The sequence below is a fragment of the Lactuca virosa genome, chromosome 7, assembly GCF_052849685.1.
Source record: "Lactuca virosa cultivar CGN04683 chromosome 7, Lactuca_virosa_CGN04683_v6, whole genome shotgun sequence".
Classification (NCBI taxonomy): domain Eukaryota; kingdom Viridiplantae; phylum Streptophyta; class Magnoliopsida; order Asterales; family Asteraceae; genus Lactuca; species Lactuca virosa.
In genome coordinates this window covers 284,624,663-284,644,176 of record NC_136432.1, presented here as the reverse complement: position 1 = coordinate 284,644,176, position 19,514 = coordinate 284,624,663, and the positions used below count along the sequence as shown (strand labels likewise).

Here is a 19,514-nt window from a genome sequence, read left to right as displayed (position 1 = left end):
CTTTTCAGTTTTTATTTATTTATTTAAATACATTTTACAAGTTTTATAATTAAAAATAAAACAAAAAAAGAAAATACTACCCGTATCCCTACCCCACCCTTCCCCCTCTTAGCCCACTACCAGTTATGATATCACCACCACTGTTAATTACCACCGCCACCGCTACCACCACAGTTGCTTACCAATAACCACCACTACCACCGCCCCACCGGTCACCACCAACACCACAACATGATAAATTGAAACACAAGAACTACCACCACCATCTGATGACTTCAACCTTTTTTTTTCAGATCTGCAACCATAAATTCAAGAACTACCAGAATTTTAAACCCACAAGAACAATCTGATTTGTGACAAGAACAATTAGATCGAGTGTGGAATGCATATGATAATTACTGGTAGAGCTCCACTGATCTTCTTCCTATCTGTGGATGTATCTCTCTCTGATCTTCCTCCCCCGAGAAACCCTAGCGGAGCTGCTCCTCTTCGCAAAACCCCTAGCGTCTCCAAGGATCTACTGAAACTCTAATCATTGGCGGTGTCGGTGCCCTTCCCATTTTGGCTTTACGTTTGCAGATTTCCAGCTGCAGTGGTGACCCTCCGATCTGAAAATCTTACTGTCGAAACCCTGGTTCGCTGCCCTCCCTGTATTGGCTTCAAGCTTTGGAATCATTCGTTGTCAATGTCTTCGTCTTCCTCGAGGTTTCGGATGGTATGGAATCATTCGTTGTCAAGAAGATGATGATGTTGTCAAGATGATGATGATGTCTTCGTCAATGGCTTCAAGCTTTGGAATCATTCGTTGTCAAGAAGATGATGATGTTGCCTCCCTCTCAAACGACAAAGACGATGTCGGATTTCCACATTGGAGACTTCCCTTCGCAGCCGCCACCCTTCGTCTTCTCCATTTCCCAGATCTGTTCACCATTCTTCAATGGTGAAAAGGAGAGAAAGAAGAAAAACCCTTTGACTTCGCTAGTTTCTAGCTCCAACTGACGTCTGTCTCTATGCCTCTATGATTGTTTCTCTTCATCTCCCTTCTACCGGCTTCAAGAGGTGGTGGCTGTGCTACCGGCGGCAGCCTTGGTGGTGGTAGTGGTTGAGCTTTGATAAATAAACTTGATAAAAACAAAAAGGTAGATAACGAAGGTGGGGTGGGTAGGGGTGTTTAAATTTTGTTTTTTTATTTATTTTAATAACTAAACTTAATAAAAATATTGAAGAAAGAAAACACCAAGGGTAAATTTGTCATTTTAGATATTTTCAAAATACTTTGGACCAAACTCGCAAAAAAATGAAAACTTTGGACCTTGCAAACCTTTTTGGACCAAAGTGATAACTAACACAGAGACCATCTGTGCATTTTTATCTTTTTAGATAGAAAAATCCTCAATCTATACGTATAGAGAGAGAAATCGAAAGGGATTGTTACACCCCGCTCCCGAGTTCAACTTAAGGAGAGAAAAGAAAGGAAATGGGCGGAAATGAGAGGAAAGTAAGAGAGATTGGTGCTCCCGAGTTTCATTAAAGGAAGGAAGTGGAAGGAAATGGAAGGAAAACTTTCTCTCCTAACTTTCCTTCCGATTTGGGAGGATTTGAAAAGAAAGAACAAAATGTTTAACTTTCCTTCCATTTCTCTCCAACTCGGGAGCACAAATGAAAATTTTGTTTTCCTTTCTTTTCTCTTCTTTTCTCTCCTTACTTTCTTTTCTTTTCTCTTCTTTTCTCTCCTTACTTTCTTTTCTTTTCTCTCCTTAATGCGGTTCTTAACCTTGTTGAGCCGGACATTACTGATTATTTTTCTGGCAATACTCCATGCAGAAGATTACGGCTTGTTAAGTTCCGGCCACCCCGCGTTGGGAGCCTCGTGCAAACGTCGGAGCTGGGTTTAGGTTATTCGGGTTTTGGGATTCGAATTCTGGGAAGCTATAGGGGTGTTTGGCTTAGCTTTTTAGGGGGCAAAAGTCATTTTTGGAAAAGTTACAAAAAGTCAGGTTTTCTGACTTTTCCAAAAAGTTCATTTTTACTTGTATCCAAATCCAAAAGTAGTTTTTAAAATGCATTTGCCAAACATCTTTTACCTTCTATCTTTTTCTAAAATGACTTTTGGCTTTAGAGCTAAGCCAAACACCCCCTATCTATGGTTGGTTTTGGATCGGTAAGTACTTTAACCCCTGTAAATGTTGTTTTCAAGCTTGATTATCCCAATTCTTCTGTTCTTGATACTAGTTTGATCAATGGTACATTACAAAGCATCACGCCTTCGGGTTCCGCTACTTAGGGGGTGTTTGGGATTACTTTTTGATGTTAAAAGTCCTTTTTGTAAAAGGACTTTTTGGCTAGTGACTTTTTCCAAAAGATAGTCTTTAAAATGTGTTTGTATTTGCTTTTAGGATAAAAATCATATTTTCATGTTAAAAAGTCACAAAAGTCACAAAAAGATAGGATTTTGTGACTTTTGAAACACTAACTTTTCCTCCTACACAAAAAATTATTTTAAAAGATCTTTTGCATTATCCAAACATCTTTTAGCCATTTTTTAAATTTTTTGAAAAAGTTAAAAGAAAAGTTGTTTTGGGGTATAATTATACTTGCATCAATAAAGAGATCAACAACGATGGTTTTAGCATCTACGATGATATGGTCTACCAGATGCCCGGACGGCTTACAGGCGTGGGATATGCTCGGTCATAACATGGGGTCTCAGATTCGAATTGGAGTAAAATACCTACGACTGTAAGAACTTTTCTTGTAGCTTTATAACAGTAGGTGATGAAACGTTTCCACGTTTCCTGTCAATCAAATTCGTAGATTGCTTAGAAGATTGAAAAGTTCGGTACATTTTGCAGTTCTCTAATTCTACCTACGGTAGAGGAATGTCATTTTATCCACTCACTAGTCTGGTTGCAGAAGGAGTTTGGAACAAGAAGAAGAACCGTCTAGAATTAGCCGCATGCCAACTGTTCGATAAAATGTCTGCAAGAGATTGTTCGATTAGATTAGCTTTCAGTTTACCTTCAAGTCTTAGTCTACAAAACAGGAGTAGTATCATAGGGCGAATGTGGAGTACTAAATGAAAGAATCTTGACCATGTCTCTATTTATAGCCCTGCAAACCTACACTCAAGAATCAAATGTGCATCATATGAGTATTCCCAACATAAAAAGGTCACAAATTTATGCTCAAAAACCCTCAACAGTAACACAAAAGGAAAGAAAGAGACTTACCCAGATGAAAATTCTCCAAATTTACAGTTCGAGATGTTGGTGAAAAACAAGAAAGGGCAAATGGCATATGGTTATGCATCCCCTTTTTACATTGGTGACCGATTTTATTCGTCTTTTTCCATGATCGAAGGGAATCATAGTTCAAGAAACGAGTACATGAACATTAGTTATGTTATGAGCTTCACGACACGTGGCGAATTTGAATTCGGTGGTAAAATCCCAGGGTCAAAAATGGTTGAAATCTCAGCAGAAAGCGTGTATAACACCAAAAATGGAGTTATGTATCAGAAAGTAGCTGTTAATACTCAAGAAGGATGAGGTTTTTGGGCTTGTTGGCTTGTAATGTTGTTGGTTTTGTTTTGTATGTAAACTCAGGTTGTTGTAAAAGAAACAGTTTAGATTTATTTCTACCTTTCATATAAAAAACTTCGTTTTTTTTAATGACTTGAAGGCATGTAGAGGTATTTTATTAGCAACATGCTAACATCTTTTATTAATAATAACAGTTAATGACCAGCAATAGCAATGTACTTGTATTTCGTTCCCAAATATGTAACAAGTTAGGTACATTCATTATACATATTGGTGTAAAAAATATAAGTATGTTGCTATTATTGATGAAAAAAAGTACATTGGCAGAAAGTACGTTGCTATTCACTACAATTTGACCAATGAGCACCACCTACACAAATATGTACATATTTAACTGCAAAATTCTAACCACTAAGGCTAACACCCTACAATTATGTTCAAAACATCAAAAAAAAAAACAAATATTTAACGATACGAAATAAGGATGCAAAAATGGCTCCCATGGTGAGCAGCTTGATGAATTCAAGGACATTATCGTCATTCTTACACCCAAAACCTGCAAACCAATCATAGAAAAGAGTCAAACTCCAACCCAAATAGTCAAAAACCTTATGATATTATAAAAAACACGAGTTTTCCCATATGAAAAATGACAAACATACCCTCGATATCACGACTCCAAATTAATATTCTTCCCAGTAAGAATCCTGGATATCTGAAGTCCTCGACTAAATGCTTCATTAAACAAAATCCTGGTTTGCATGGCTTGAAATCCGGGCATCCATGACAAAAAAGCAAGAGGGGCCAAAACAAACATTCCAATCAACATATCATAAAGCCGAGCCAACGAAACAACCGTATCCCAAACAATTGAATTTTCCAAAAACGGCCTCAAAACTTGTGCAATCGATATAATCCCCCAACCAGTCGGTATAAACGCCAAAACACTCGAAAACATGTCCAAAATCGTCAATTTAGTAAACTCCAAAAGCGTCAAAACCACAACCACAATCACAAAACTCACAAGAAGCTGAACAAGCCGGTATTTTATATGCTCTTTCGCCGCAAACTTATCTTGCGCATACGCGATCACAATATAAACCGCAACCGCAGCGATCATAAAAACCCACGAAATCAAATAAACAACAATACTCGTACTATTGTTTGCGATTTTCAAATGGTAAACAACACCATATTGAAAAAAGAAGAATCTTAAATCGAGAATTATTTCCAACAATTTCCCCCATAAACCGGTTGTTCTCAAGTGATCCTGTTCTTCATACCACCATGTCTCCCAACTAATATCCGCTTTCGCTAACGACCCGCCCGAATACCAAATCCATCTAACAAAATCCTTGAAGTCATAAACCGTTTTCAACCAGTCAAAACCCGACGGGTTGAACGCAAACGGAGCCATGATCCACGAAACCACTAAAAACCAACTCGAAATATTCAAAATTATGTAAATGAAATTCGATACGGATAACGGGGTGTTGGACGCGTAAACTGTTAAAATCACCCCGAGTTCAATTGCTTTCACGAAATGACTTCGCGCGTATAATCGATAATTTTCCGCGAATTTTTTATGTTCAACAACAAACCCGCGACCCGTGGCCCGGTATTTCGCCCCACCGTGTAATATGGTACGCCCGAAGTAATGGCTGCGGGTCCCCATTGAGAAAGTGAAGAAAACCGAAGCGAGTTGCAACTGCATCGTTAGGTAGTCCCATACAGCGGATAAAAACCCGTGTTCTAACGAGTTTTCAACTATCATTGGTAAAGCGGTGAAAACCCCGATTTGGACTACAAATTGTTGGTTTATAATCGCCCCAAATGCTTTGTTATACTTTGTGTTGTCCATAGCTGCCCCCTCGACCCCACTCAACGCGAGATAAAGCCGGCCCCACAAGAAAGTATAAACCATAACAATCATCATCATTGTGTTGTAATAAAACCCGACTGTCGTGTAAAAAAATGACAACATCCGGAAGAAGTCGAGCCGGTGGCCCAACCGATAAACATCACGGCTCAAAACTTGTTCGCCGTTTCCGGACGCGACTTTGGCCTCAAACATTGAAATTTGGTTCAACCCGACATCCCGACCCTTTCCGATTTGAATGTATTCATGATGTGTTACATTTCCACCACGTAAGGTGCAATTGAAACCCGCAAATATGTCTTCACTAATGTTGATTACTTTTGAGGCTTTGCTGATTCCGCCACGTGTCAAGAACCAAAACCGGTCGAACACGTCCGGATGCCCGTAATGCATACGGACTTTCAACGGGTTCGCGAGAACCCGTTGACCGAGTGTCACGAAACTCATTTCTTGCGTTGACATGAACCATGCGAGCGAGGAGACGGACCCCGTGAAGATGTTTTCGCGGACTCCTAGGATTGTCGGTTTTCGGATCCCGTGGTTGACTTTGAATTCTTCTAGAAGGTTTCGCATTTTCAAGGCTTCTTCGAACGAATTATCTTGGTTCATGTCGATTGTTTGTAACGCATCGCCACGCGTGAAAATTATGGCGTGGTTTTGGTTCTCGGGCTTTCCTTCCCCAAGTTTCATCGGGCCCGGTAATTTTATACGGTAAATTTCTTCTTCTTTCTTTAAGTGCTCATTGTACTTTACAAGAACCGAATAATACTCGACTTCAGACCGACCTAAACGAACCTCGTCCACATAAGCGACCCGAAGAGCCTCGTTGTTTTTCATTAAAATCGCGATATCTTCTGCTTGTGGTTCGCCTTTTTGCTTCTGGGACCCGTAATTCTGACACGCAACAACGTATACAAACTTCATAATTGCTGACCCGGTCTCGCTAACGGTCCGGTTCAAACCCCATGAACCCGCCCGGTAATCTACAGTTTGTGAACCTTGTTTGATTTCCACTTCAGAAGCCGAATCAAGATACGCGAGAATTTTCAAAGCCCGATAATAATACATCATTCCCCGAACGGTTCGGGCCAAAGTTTGGCCCCGATACGAGGCCCAAACACGAAGGTTGCGTGTTCTTGTAGTGAAAATTTCATTGTCATCTTTCATCCCATCTCCACGCATTCTTTCCATAAAATTCTCCCACTCGTCTTCGTATATTTTCTGCAAATAAAACAAAGTGGAAATCCCGTCATCGTTCGGGCTTCGAAGCGCTTCTTTCTTATACAAAACATCCTCGTCATAATACGGAGTCAAAACACTAAACGCCATCATTTTCTCGACTTGTGGGGCCCGCGGGATGTTCATGAAAAGTGAGTTGCTAAAAAACGCAATCCGTCTCCGGGCCTCGATGTTTCTCGGGATGTTCCGCATCGAGTCCCGGGATTTTAAAATCGTGTGCAACCGCCGTAACTGTCGGTGAAAAAACGCGTCTTCGGGTTTTGGAAACCGGACTTTGTTCACGAAAAGTAAACCCTCTTCGGTTTTTGCAGGGTTCCTCGGGGCAAAACCTTCTTCAATCAATTGGAACGCGGGCTTTTTAGTTTTTGGGAGCTCTTTAACCATGATCTCATAAAGCGCTTGCAAAATGTCAACAAGTTTGTTCATGTTTTGAACCGGTGCCATCAAAGTTTCAACAAGATTGATCAAATTTGTGTGAATCATCGGGAGCTTTTGCGATCTATAAAATTTCATAAACTCGCCAATAGAAACATAATGGTCGATTTCATCAAATAACCGTTTAACAATCCCGTATTCTTCGGATCTTTTTTCAATGATTTCGGGTAGTAAATACCGGATACTACAATACGCCTCGATCACTGCACACCGGCGATACTCGCTGTTACAAATCCGGAACCAAACCCAGCGGTCCGGTGCACCGGAAAGTTCACTGGCCTGGTTGAGTGCAAGGCTGAGCTCATTACCCAAAAGGACACACGGCCACCGGACCACCATGATCCCCCAACAGGTAGGCGGCAACTCCATGAGCTCCACCTCTCTATCACTAATTAGATCTTCTTCCCTCATTGTGAATATAATTTCATTCCAAATCAACGCGAATCTTCTCGCATCAACTTGACTCGATTCAAGTTTCTTAAACGGTTGACCGAGCCCGTACCGGAGTTTGACCCGATGAATCGCGTTACGAAGCTTTTGAACAAGAGAATCTTTAGCCGTCACGGATAAATCTTCCGGAATCAAATTAAACTGTAACGCGCTCGCGAAAAACTGATACCTTAACCTTAACTGCTCGATGTTCCGGATCTCGCCCAAATGAGAAAACAACCCGACAATCGACCCGACTAGAGCCGAAAAAACCGTGTACCATAACTGCATGTCAACTAAATACATTAAAACAACGGGTGCCCAAACGAGAACAATCGCCATTCGGTTTGTGTTACTGAAGAACTCATGCCAGTTGTATCTATCGAGCCGGAGGCTTGATAGGGCTTTGGTGGGGGCCACGAGTGGTTTAATTTGAAGAAAGTAAGAAAATGAGAACTTTGAGAGTAATATGATGATCCAAAAGAGTGTGTATTTGATGTTGTTGACTAAACCTTCGCGTAAACCTCGTCCTACATAGAGTCGGGAATGGAACCACCATGTTAGCATGTCGAAAAGTATGAAATCGGTTTCTTCAATGAAGTTTCTAACCCATGGGATGATGAAAAGAAGCAATGCGAGGACTTCTGGAATGATGTAGACTAATCCGGATTTTAAGAACACGATAATTTTATCGTTGGCGGCATCGGACCACTGCCCATCTGAGTTTTTTTGGATCCAGATTTGGATGTAGAAGATGGTGAAGACGATGACCCATGTTAACGATACTAATGATTTCATGATCATACGAAAGAGAAGAAGTTTTGAATCTTTTGAAACCAGACTGTATTGTGTTCCTGCATCGAGAATTGATTGACCGAATCGAAGACCAGCCCATGTTATGAAGATTGTGAGTAATTCAACTTGTACATCACGATCTTCAAGCGCCTGCCATGGAAACTGTGTTTCTCTCCAGGCTACAATCATGGAGGCTTGGAAGAACAAGATGAGCAAAACCCATAATCGGTCGAAGTTTCTGAAGATGTTCCAGAATGTTCGTTGCTCCACGAATCCGGTTTTACCGATTCGATTTATGGCTTTTGGATCGTCTATGAAGAAGTTGCAGGAGAGATCTAATGGCCATTTAAGTTTCTTGAAGCATTTGCGACTCCAGAAGAATTCGTTTATGTCATCGTAATTTCTCCAGGCTGAATGTGGGGCTTTTCCGTTTCTGCTTCTGTCTACTTCCGTTTTAATTGTTTTGTAAATCGGGGTGATGATTTTGTTCAGAAACGCGTTTTCGCCGGAGATGGAGGGATTGAAAGGACGGCCGGTGTTGACGTCTGTGTCGCCGGAGAGAACTTGGTTTAATTCCATGGTCATGTGATGGTAGATGTAGCAGAGACATTCTGGTGTGAATCGGAGATTCCCGGCTTCACCCCAGATGAGTAGGTACATAGCTACGTATAAAAGTTCCCGGCGGTGGGTGTCGGGGTTTTGACGGAAATGTGGGAGGCGAACCTGTGATTTTCGTCGGAGGAAAGAGCACCATGACTTGTAATTCTTAAGAAGTTTCCGACGGAATTCCCGGAGAACACCAGGGTCGAGGTTATCAGCGATGGCTGGCGGCGGGGAGAGCCGCATTTGGGCGTTGGCAAGGTGGAGAACGAGATGCTCCCGTTGATTCCGAACGTTGTCGTTTTGAAACCCGAAAAAAGCACCGAGCCAATCCAGAAGGTCCATCCCATCTCGCCATTCTCTAAACGGCGGCCGACGGAGGTCCCCGACGGCGCGTAGAGCATCAGCAGCCGCTCTCACTTCCGGGTACCGAAGAGATGGATGATCAGAAAGTAAACTGTGTATAGGGATTATGTTATACGGCTCCTCATGCCTCGTCGCATGTGGCGGCGCGTCTGGATTCCCACGTCCGCGAGTGGGTACTGGTCTTTGCCTCAAGTTCATCTCATCGGAATTCTAACAAGTTTCACGATCTCGGTATCTTCTCAAAACCACCCTGCAATTCCCATTTCACCATTTTTACAACAAATAAATACACAAACTACACCAAGCAAAGTAAAAATAGATCAAATTGAACGAAAAGATCGTACCTGTATGATATGGGGATTGAAATTTACACTTTTGATTACCCCAATTAACCAGTGTCTAAACAAAACACGCAATATATCTACAAAAACACACACAGATAGATACAGAATCTCAAAACGTATATACTATATACCCAGTAAAATAATAAACAAAACCTAAAGTAAAACAGCGTACCTTTAGGATAAGGCGATTGAAATTTTCTTTTTTTGGTTTCAAATTATTGGGATTTTGTGGTGGGTTTTTGAGGGGTGTTTGTTACTTGTAAGTTACAAGAATAGTGGCACGTGAGGCACGCGCTTGAGAGGGAGAAGAAGCTTTACGATGAAGTTAAGATATGATAACAGATAACAGATCGTTGAATCATAAAACCTCAAACCTTTTGCGTTTGTTGAGTTATTATCGATGATTTCGACATTTTTTAGGCTGGTAGCAACAAGCATGGAATCGAAGAACAAGTCAACGATTTGTACTCCAGAATGTTGGTCAGCATAAAGATCTGCAATTCCATCTCGAAATGAATTGAGAAGGTGAGAGACACGAACTTCAGCCACAACTCATCGAGTTGAAACCCACAACTTTGTAAACTTTGCTATAGAATATCAAATTGAATAACATCTGAAAAGCAAACTTTAGTTCCATTTAACTTGTTCAAGTTCTCATCTTTGCTGTTTTTACATCTGGTTCCACTTTTTTCTCTGTAAATTGCAATCGCGTTTTGGATAGATGTGGAGGAGAAAATTAAAATGGAGATGAATTTAGTGGAATTTTAATTGGGTAATGAGAAGATAAGAGATCATTGAAGGTTGAAGATGAAGATAATCCGAGTGAAGGGGGATTGTTGAGCGTCCTGCGTTTCAGCGTTTGTTTGAAAAAAATTCTTTGGATCTATCTCTCTCTTCAATAGTTAAAGGAGGGCATAATTGTCCAATGCATTAAATTTTCAGATCAGCTCCCACTTAAGATGGGTGCGACCCACACAGTGAGGGTGTTTTCATCGGTTACTTGAATTCAATCAAAGTAAGCAATAATACTCTGATTTTATTTTGTTTTTCTTTCAAAATCTTTTTAGTTCTTAATATATTAATATGATTCATATTCCTTACGAATTAGTTATTAAAAAAATAAAAATCGAACATTATTCTTTTAACCTAATTTGAGAATATCTTTTTTTTTTTAAGTGTATCTCTATGATTTGTATCTATTTTTACAACCTTTATCAAAATTCAAATGACTAAATTAGTCCATAAGTACAATACGTATACGTGGAGGATTGTGGTTTCAGTAGAGAAAATTTATTTCATGATTTTAAAGAAAAAATAAATACAATATGTTAAGTACATATGAAATCGGAAAGTGGCAAGTAAAAGACAAAAGTTGTAACAGAAGATGTATCACATGCAGTGCCCGAGTCGCATATAAAATAATGTTTTTTTACATAGCCGCCTTCTCGGGTTGAAAAAAATTAGGTTGTTTGGGCGCAATTATAAGCGTATCTAATCCAAACTCTTTTCATAGTTTTTTTTGATAAATATACATGGTCCTGTGGTTTATTAAAAGTTATAACTTTAGTTTTTAATAAAAAAAATTACGAATATAGTCCTTGTGATTTTTATAACTTACAATTTTTTTTTATGAATATAGTCCTTGTGATTTCTATAACTTACAATTTTTTTTATGAATATAATCCTTATGATTTCTATAACTTACATCTAGATGGTCTATAAGCCCTATAAACGACTTATTTGCCATTTTTGGTTTATTTTATCTTTTTTATTTAACGACAAAATTTGTTTTAATTAAACAAAAAAGGAAATAAAACCACCATCACCTCGCAGTTCATCTTCATCCTCTTGTCTTCTTCCTTTTCATCTCCATCGCCTTCAAGAACAACCACCACCACCTCAATACCTCTTCTTCATTGTCTTTATCTTAATACATGAACAGAGCAAAGATTCAGTGTTCAGTGTTTGAATCAGCACCCATGTCACCGATGTGATCTAGGTGATAGAGAAAGGCAGAAGACCATGAGTGTCGCTTTATGTCACTAATCCTCGTTTGATTGCAGGTTTTTTAATCGATTTATGATGTGCGGTTTTTAGGGTGCAATTTCGAACTTGCCAAATCCAACTCACACATTCATATACAAATATTTCCTCTTTTTTTCAATCGGATGCAATTAGAAAAATGATTGGTTATCGGAGATGAATATGTCGGCGATAAACATTGATGAAGAACATGAGGAAATGATGTGATGGATCATGTGGTTTTTTCTTTGGCTAAGAAGAATGTTGCAAAAACTATGCAAAATGATCTGAGGGGTCTTCAGAGGTTTGAGAATTTGATGCATGCACTACCGATTGTTGGTGATTTTAGTATCACCAGACATTTTGTGTAATTGGAATTAATATGTTAGCTAAAGGCTTATAATTTGTACTATATATTATATGTTCGATGTGCACACATATAAGATCGAATTATAAGTCGTACGACAAAATAGTGGGGGTCAAGGGGGTTACGCCCCTTGCATGGTCCAAGGGGCAGAGCCCCTACGTTAGAAAATTCGAATTCTAATGGGTGATTATGGTAAAATTGGCAAATCTCATTAGTTTTAGAAACCATTAACCATGTCATTGACTAATTCATAAGACAACAAACCTAATCGCAACCCTAATTGTCATGTATAAATACGGATCTTCTCTTTGAGTCGTATACGACCTATCTCAACTTTTCTTCTTCTCTGACGAACTCATAATTCTTCTAGCAACTTGGCTTGCACTTTTGTGACTAGATTCGTAAGTGTCCATTTAAATTATCATATGCTTGATTTTTGTAACCCATGCATAGGGTATAAACATCAATTCAGAAAGCGAAACCTACGCGATTGTAACAATTTGTAATAATTGGTCAAAGTCCGCACGTCAAACCACCACAAACATAGTTGTTAAAGGACATATTGTGTAGTATTTCTTGTTCTTGAGTGCAGTTAAAGTCATTATACTTGAAATTTTATAAGGAAGGGCAACAAAGGCTGAAACTCTTCCTGCCAAAAACAAGGGACCCACTATTCATCCTATCTTGAAATTTCTCAAAATTGACGGTCGTTAACAATTGGAAAGCAATTCATAAAATAAGTTTTAATTGATGCCTAAAAATAATTTTTTGCATTAAATATACTTGAGAGCTATATATAAGAAATTTGAATAAAATATGTTTTCCTGATTCTTTGGATATAAACAACGTCCAAAACGGAGATCGTATGAGGAGTTACGCCTCTTTTAAATTATAAAATATTATTTATCTGATTTTCCTGAAACAAACTCTGCACTGCTTCGTTTGAAATAGCTACGAACCTTGTAAATTGTTTTTTAGCACGTTTTTGAACTCAAATTGTGGTCTATTATTCAATTTCATTATTATGACATTTTTAATCTTGAGAAAAATTGAATTCTTAAAAAACTGTCAAATCTGAAACAATTAATCATGAAAATGCGGCCCATATACCAGTTGTTAATGGCACTTTTTATGCAATTTTTTTCTGAAAAATTCAATTTATCACAATTAATCTGAAACAATTTTTAAGGATTTGACTTTTCACGATTTCCTAATTAAAAATATAAAAATTCAAAATTTTATTGAAAGTTAACTTACAAAAAGTGCTTTAATGCCAATATTTGCCACTGTGCACTTTGGTGTTAGGTTATATTTGCAAGTACTATTTTTAATCATCTCTAATAAATAAAAGTGTTTTTTTGTTGCTTGTCATTTTCTTAAAGCTTTTGTCACATATCATTATATGAGATTTTATAATTATTTAAATTTCACATGTCATTATGTGGTATTTTTACTTTTTTTTTATTAATCAATAATCAATTCCACTAACTAATAAGTCTATTATTATATATGTAAAGTATTTATTCTATTTAAATGTTTATTAATTTATAAATATATCTGAATTCAAATGGATGCTCTAATAACACAATTAATGCCGTTTATTTGATGATATATTTGAACTCAAAACTTACCTTTAATTTTTTGGACTTTTAATTTGAATTCTAACAATTAATGTCGTGTATAATATATCTCTATCTCTACCCTAATAAATGAAAAAAAAAAATCATCTTCAAAGAAGTATTTGAAAATTTTGATTCATGACAACTATTTACAATATGTCAAAAAAAAAATTATTACTATAAATTCAATAACTACTTATTCATCATGTCGTTTGTATTTATTTCGAAAGTTTATTTATAAAATATTTAATGTTTACACCTTGATTTTCAACATATTATTTAAAATATGTCAATAGTTTTTTATCAGTATAGATTGAATTACTTCTTTATTCATTATATCGTTCACATTTATGTAAAAGTATTTTTTTTTTTAAATATTTAATATTTATACATTAATATTAAACTTTTATTTTTAATAAACTCGTTTAGTATACGGGTCTCACACCTACTACACATATATGAAATACATTAAATATGAATGATGTTTTGTTTTTTTAGGGAAATCTCCAGAAAAGTCCTAAAATTTTACCATAATTTACGAAAAAGTCTCAAACTAAATTTTGTTTACGAAAAAACATGAATTACCGGTAAAAATGGCGATTTGACCCATTTTTTCCGGTTTTATTACTTACCTGTTTCACTAAAGTCTCATTATTTTACCCTAACTTGCGAATAAGTCTCAAATCATCAGTAAAATTTATTTTGGGACTTATTCGCAAATTAGGGTAAAATAATGAGACTTTAGTGAAACATGTAAGTAATAAAACCGGTAAACCGGAAAAAAGGGGTCAGATCGTTATTTTTACCGGTAATTCATGTTTTTTCGTAAACAAATTTTAGTTTAGGATTTTTTTCGTAAATTAGGGTAAAATTTTAGGACTTTTCTGAAGATTTCCCTTTTTTTTAGGAAGGAAAACTAGATTAGGGATGTCAAAAAGTCCCGTGGGACCCCATTCCCATGGGGGCCCCGTCCCGTTTGGAGGATTTTTTTAAAAAAAAAACGGGGACGGGGAAGGGCCGGGGGCAAGGTTAACCCCCGTTTTAATTTCGGGGGCGGGGGCGTGGGTAGGCATTTCCGTCCCGAAACCCCCATGGGGACCCCGTTAATGAATTACACATATTTATATATATTAATTATATAAATATAATAAACAATAACATTATTTTGAGCTTCCAAAATTCATCAAAAAAACATGTTTTTGAGTTGTTAGTATAATGTTTTTAAGATGTCATAACTTTTTTATTTTTAGTTTGCTATAAATAATTATTTGTTACTTAAAAATAGCTTCTTTTAGCCTAAATAAAAAATTCTTTTAGCCCAAAAAAGGCAGCCCAAAATTAATCGGGGGCGGGGGCGGGGATAATAAAGGGGATTCAGGGGCGGGTGCGGGGGTAAGAAGGTTGAACATTTCGGGGGCGGGGCGGAGACGGGGGAACTGGGAAATTTCGGGGGCGGGGGCGGGGAATGCACTCCCCGTCCGGTTTGCCCCCGTTGACATCCCTAAACTAGATGGTGATTTATCAAATTAATGAATGATATCGAAATAGGATGGATATATACCATACTAAATGTTTAAGACTGACTCATGATTTATAGAATATTGTATTAATGCATAATAATCATTAACATTACATAAATATCATGTTCTATAAAATAGTTTTAATTATTATAGATTAAATATAATAAAATTAGTTCAGATTTTGATAACAACGTGAGGTGCTCTTAGTCACATTTGATCCCTTGACTAAATTGTCCATTGATTTACATGATTGTTCGTCCAAAATAGAAAACAATATTCCATTTGAGTTTTTCAATTTGTTTGTCTTATTTATGGAACTCTTACGCATTTCAGTCATTAACTGCTTTTATGTTATACATATATACAACCCCATTTTAGATTTAGATGTTTTATGGCAGAATTTCGTATATTTCCTTACTAAACATTTAAATATCGTATTTGTCAGACCTAAACTCTAAATATCGTATTTGCCATTCTTAATGTTTTTAATATCATATATACCAAAATCTATTTTTTTTTATAATTTTTACTGATTTATAATCTTTTTTATCTTTTTAAAATCATTAAAAGTAAAAACAACAACTAAATTGACAATATTGCCTTTCCTTTACAAATCACAGGTTTAATTCATTCAATTCAGACGAGGTTATACTCTGGTCATCATCTTCCTCACGATTGCCTTCTGTCTCCTCACGTTCGCCGGTGTCTCATCGTCTTCTTTCTTTGCTGATGGTGTTATGTTGTCGCATCAAGGGTAATAAGCACTAGGTATTTATGCCATTTGCCTTCCCTATCCTTCTTTATCGAGGGTCAAAAGTCAGGTATTTGCATTTCCAATATATATTTGGTTTCAAGATATGATGGGTTTATTCTTACAAATGCATATCTTGATATATGATTAAACATATAACAAGTCATAAGTTTATTTTCTAAACAATCTTCCAGGCATCATTTTGAAGGTGAATTCCACTGTCTGTGACCCTAATTGGGATTCTATACAAGAGCTTATTAAATCTCTGGATGAGCAGTATAAGGAAAAATGGGCAATTGATCTTGAGTGAGTCCTTTCTCTGTAAGCCTATAATTGGGTTCAAATCTATTCCATGACATTTTTGCTTGATTGATTCACAGCTCATATGAATTATTTGAAGAAATTATCTATTGAGGGGATTGTGATTCTATTTCTATATCTAAAGAGACTTTCAGTTGTGACATCCAGAGAAGTTTATCAATGATACCATTGTTGACTTTTATATCGAGTTGAGAATTTTTTTTTTTTTTTGTTTAAACTTTAATTGTATATGTTGTTCATACATGAATTGGATAACAAAAGATAATAGATTTAGAATAAGTTAAATGACAAAGTTTAACTCGATACTCGAATCCCACTACAGATTTAGAAGCTTTCTTGTGGGAACTCATCATCACTTTTGTGTTGATGTTCGCCATCAATGGTCTGATGATAACTATGTTCAATCTTTTCTATTTGATCTTAGTTTCTATGCTCTCAGATGTGTTGATTTTAATCTTGAAATCGATTACCTGATGTTTATTGCTTGTGTGCGATAACAAGGGGGAATAGGAAGCTCCTCGTATGTTTAAGAGGTTGTGATAGGAAAGAGACGAGGCTGCGATCTGCAATCCTAATTTGCTTTAACACGTGATGTATTGCAATTTAGAACTAAGGGCAATATTGTCCATTTGGTTGTTGTTTTTAGCTTTAATGATTTTAAAAAAAAATAAAAAAGATTATAAATCAATAAAAATTATCAAAAAAATAGATTTGGATATATATGATATTCAAAAACATTAAGAATGGCAAATACGATATTTAGAGCTTAGGCCGGGTAAATACGATATTTAGATGTTTAACAAGAGTATATACGAAATTCTGCCTTTATTTATTAACAAATATAAATCAATAAAAAATTTAATGTGGTTGTTAGTATTTCTCGATTTTATGTTATATAAGATACATTTTGCGTATTCAATAATACAAAACTTTATAAAATTGTTGTCACAATTAAAATTTAAAATCGAATAATCAGTTATAATAAAAACATCATCTCTAATAAATGAAAGTTTTTTTTTGCCACTTGTCACTTTCTCAAAACTTTTGTCACATGTCATTATATAAGATTTTACAATTATTTAAATTCCACATGTCATTATGTGGTATCTTTAGTTTTTTTATTAATCAAATAATCAATTCCACTAATTAATTAGTCTACTATTATATATGTAAATGTAAATATTCATTCTATTTAAATGTTTAATAATTTATAAATATATATGAATTCAAATAGATGCTCTAATAACACAATTAATGCCTTGTATTTGATGATATATTTGAATTCAAAACATACCTTTAATTTTTTGGACTTTTAATTTGAATTCAAACAAATTTATTATTTACTCAAATTTTATAAATAAATATGTGTGTATAATACATCTCTATCTCTACCCAAATAAATGAAAAAAAACATCATCTTCAAAGAAATATTTGAAAATTTTGATTCATAACAATTACAATATGTCAAAAAAAAATTATTAGTATAGATTCAATAACTACTTATTCATCATTTCGTTTGTATTTATTTCGAAAGTTAATTTATAAAATATTTAATGTTTATACCTTGATTTTCAACATCAATATTTAAAATATGTCAATAGTTTTTTATTAGTATAAATTGAATTACTTATTCATTATGTCATTCACATTTATGTAAAAATATTTTTTTTAATATTTAATATTTATATATTAATATTAAACTTTAACTTTTAATAAACTCGTATAGTACACGTGTCTCACACCTAATGTCCTGAAATTATTCTGATAAAAATGTGTTGAATTAGTGTTTTCAAGCTACATTGTCTATGGTTTCGATACAAAAAAAATATTACAAAAACATTTACTTAAAGCAAAATTTATCATTATTAGTTGAAGATAATAAATCTACAAACAAATACAATTGTCCTAAACTTTAAAATGTTTTAGAGAATTTTAACGAAAACTGACTAGTGTTTTTATTGGCAAAAAATGAATATGTGAACAGCAATAAAAAGTAACAGTCACCTTTTAAGATACAGCAAACTGTGTCGCAATGTCTGTTTTCGTTATTATTTGCCCGTCAAACGAGATGTCTTCTACATTGATTAGGTAAAGACATTAGATACCATGGGCATTGATTTCATAAATTTTATCAAATAAAAATAAAATAACAAAAAACTGTTGCATAATCTCAGCCGAAAGATGGTGATCAATTTAAGTTAATCACGGATAAACATCAGTGTAAAAAATAATTTACATCATTGATTGCAACAATTTCGTTTTCGAAACAAGTATGAACAATTGTATGATTTGACAAAAAAAATATTTATTGGGGATTTGATGAGTGGTTGCAAATGAGAGATCAGATGGTGATGCATGTATATTATATATCATCATTTGATATTACAGACAAAATGGGTAAATAAATCATCACGTCAATCAATTACCAAACCACAGCATCTCCAAATTCAATTATAACCAAAAAAAATTATAAATTTTGTATAACATTTTGAAATCTATTCTGTATAACTTGAGGAAAATGAATCAGATTATGAATATGTCTATCACCATTGAGCAATGTAATGATACAATGCTCATAAGACTGGGGCGACAATAACTCTCATCATATTCAGCCAAAAAAGCTTTGAATTTGGAAATTATAATTGCAATAGATAAAAAACAGAGAAGAGAGCTCACGAATCGTTAAAAATTGCAACAAGCAAGGGCAGATCGGCGAGCGGTAAAGCATATATTGTTAAAGCCTCTCGTTCAGATGAAGTGAACTTGGATTGAATAACAGCTGCAACCACGATGAGGATGAATTGAGGAAGCGACAAGTAAGGTTAATGTTATCCGGTCGATTTAGGGTTTTGAGTATCACCGGTTCTAATTATGGGCTAACAAGTCAGAATAGTTATGAAGCCCAAAACACAAAATTTTAAGAAAATAAAATAAACATGTGTTGGACGTAGGCGTGGACAAAAAAACCGGTTCAGCCCAAAACACAAAATTCTAAGAAAATAAAATAAGCATGTGTTGGACGTAGGCGTGGGCAAAAAAACCGGTTCAGTGAACCGAAAACCGGTTTAGCCCTGAACCGGTTCACATGTGAACCGAACCGTTGATGAACCGAACCGTCGGATTAAACCAATTCGATGTTTCAACCTTTGAGACCGGTTTGGAACCGGATTTGTCTGGACCGGTTTGCTGAACCGGTTTTGAACCGGTTTCCGATATTACAGTTGGTGAACCGCCTGTGAACCGGTTTTTGAATTCTGCCCGTTTTTTTGTTTCTTTCTAACGGCT

The 19,514-nt window shown here is 35.9% G+C and overlaps 1 long non-coding RNA gene, 4 other non-coding genes and 1 pseudogene across 8 annotated transcripts; 1 reads left to right on the top strand and 5 right to left on the bottom strand.

Moving 5' to 3' along the window:
* Window positions 1-2,592: 2,592 nt before the first annotated feature.
* On the top strand, window positions 2,593-3,671 carry LOC145123266 (uncharacterized). The gene is made up of 2 exons (XR_013715068.1): window positions 2,593-2,739; window positions 2,853-3,671. It is a non-coding gene; the product is annotated as an uncharacterized LOC145123266 (long non-coding RNA).
* A 147-nt stretch (window positions 3,672-3,818) lies between these two features.
* Window positions 3,819-19,064, bottom strand: LOC145123265 (callose synthase 11 pseudogene; annotated as a pseudogene). 3 transcript variants are annotated; one of them, XR_013715066.1, is made up of 6 exons: window positions 18,906-19,064; window positions 18,234-18,304; window positions 9,802-10,123; window positions 9,630-9,706; window positions 4,205-9,535; window positions 3,819-4,098 (listed from the first exon to the last, which is right to left on the bottom strand). The product of XR_013715066.1 is annotated as a callose synthase 11 pseudogene, transcript variant X2 (transcript). The 3 variants fall into 3 exon arrangements; XR_013715067.1 differs by lacking the exon at window positions 9,802-10,123; XR_013715065.1 differs by lacking the exons at window positions 18,234-18,304; window positions 18,906-19,064 and having other exon boundaries at window positions 9,802-10,482.
* LOC145128153 (small nucleolar RNA J33) lies at window positions 6,423-6,501 on the bottom strand. Its single transcript, XR_013716754.1, has one exon. It is a non-coding gene; the product is annotated as a small nucleolar RNA J33 (small nucleolar RNA).
* On the bottom strand, window positions 18,393-18,478 carry LOC145128145 (small nucleolar RNA Z196/R39/R59 family). Its single transcript, XR_013716746.1, has one exon. It is a non-coding gene; the product is annotated as a small nucleolar RNA Z196/R39/R59 family (small nucleolar RNA).
* Window positions 18,565-18,649, bottom strand: LOC145128141 (small nucleolar RNA Z195/SNORD33/SNORD32 family). The gene has a single exon (XR_013716742.1). It is a non-coding gene; the product is annotated as a small nucleolar RNA Z195/SNORD33/SNORD32 family (small nucleolar RNA).
* Window positions 18,750-18,839, bottom strand: LOC145128160 (small nucleolar RNA U31b). The gene has a single exon (XR_013716760.1). It is a non-coding gene; the product is annotated as a small nucleolar RNA U31b (small nucleolar RNA).
* Window positions 19,065-19,514: the final 450 nt, after the last annotated feature.